The sequence below is a fragment of the Acinonyx jubatus genome, chromosome D1 (genome assembly GCF_027475565.1).
Source record: "Acinonyx jubatus isolate Ajub_Pintada_27869175 chromosome D1, VMU_Ajub_asm_v1.0, whole genome shotgun sequence".
NCBI lineage: Eukaryota > Metazoa > Chordata > Mammalia > Carnivora > Felidae > Acinonyx > Acinonyx jubatus.
In genome coordinates, this window is record NC_069390.1 from 86366827 (window position 1) to 86368337 (window position 1511).

Below are 1511 nucleotides of genomic sequence, written 5' to 3' on the forward strand. Positions count from 1 at the left end.
ATCATAAATCTGTCTTGTGTTGAAACTGTATTCATGGGCTGTTAGCTCTGTTAGGAGTGTATCTTACTGGCTTTATCCAGCATTCAGCACTCAGTATGCACAATAAAGAGCTGCTTTGTAACTTATGCAATATTGGACATGAAGAAATTAATCAGGACTTCTCCAGAATTCTCCAATCATCTGAAATGAATCTGTAATTCTCAGCAATTAGTAATTCTCTGGCAAACTACATCCATATGCCAAATCCAGCCACATGCCTATTTTTATAAATAAAGTTTTATTGGAACACAGCCATGCTCATTTATCCACATGTTATCTATGGCGGCTTTCACACTACAAAGGCAGGGTTGGAATGCAAGGACTGAAATATTTACCATCTAGCCATTTATGGAAAACTACCAACCCCTGCTCCAAAAGAAGCATAGATAAATTGAACTGTTGCAGTTCAAGCTCTCCAAGAAGTAGACTGTGAGAAAGAGTTCAGGGTTCAGGATGTTAAGTAGGGGATGCCTCTGGGATCCACACATCTGGAGCAGAGAGAAAAATAGCAGAAGTGGGCACAGAGAGAAATCCGACTGCAATGAGGGTCCAGCAGCCTCAGCTGACTCCAGAAGGAACACAGGAGCAAATAACCCTTCAGAGTTGGCCTGAATGGGCCCAAGCAGCTGCACTTTTACCCTCTGCCTTAATTGGTCATTGGAAGTGGGCTATCCCCAGGAATGATGTGCCTTTGGGTGAGGCAGCTGTCAAAGGGGCTGACTGCTCAAGGTTGTCTACTGACATCAGTCCTAGAACCAAGGGTAACAAATCCTCCCCCCAAGGGAACCTTAGGGGCATATCTTCATGCCCAGCACAGCCACCCAAGATTTTTCTTTTTTCTAATATGGAACACTTCACAGATTTACATCTCATCCTTGTGCAAGGCCATGCTAATATTCTCTGTATTGTTCCAATGTTAGTAAATGTGCTGTTGAAGCGAGAACCACCCAAGTTTTTTTTAAGTTTTCCTCCCATTTACAATTGTACCAAAAACTGTAAGATACCCAGGAATAACCCTAACCAAAGAGGTAAAAGATCTGTGTGTTTAAAACTATAGAAAAGTTATGAAAGAAATTGATGAGGACACAAAGAAATGGAAAAACATTCCATGCTCATGGATTGGAAGAACAAATATTGTTAAAACATCGATACTACCCAAAAGCAATCTACAAATTCAAAGCAATCCATATCAAAATAACATCACCTGTCTTCACAGAGCTAGAATAAACCATTCTAAAATTTGTATGGAACCAGAAAAGACCCCAAATAGCCAAAGTAATGCTGAAAAAGAAAACCAAAGCTGGAGGCATCACAATTCCAGACTTTAAGCTGTATTACAAAGCTGTAATCATCAAGAGAGTGTGTGTGCACAAACACACACACACACAGATCAATGGAATAGAATAGAGAACCCAGAAATGGACCCACAAATGTATGGCCAGCTAATCTTCAACAAAGCAGGAAAGAACATT

General features: G+C 40.5%; 1 non-coding gene across 1 annotated transcript; it reads right to left on the reverse strand.

The window, feature by feature from the left end:
• Nucleotides 1-877: 877 nt before the first annotated feature.
• On the reverse strand, nucleotides 878-983 carry LOC113593275 (U6 spliceosomal RNA). The gene has a single exon (XR_003413366.1). It is a non-coding gene; the product is annotated as a U6 spliceosomal RNA (small nuclear RNA).
• Nucleotides 984-1511: the final 528 nt, after the last annotated feature.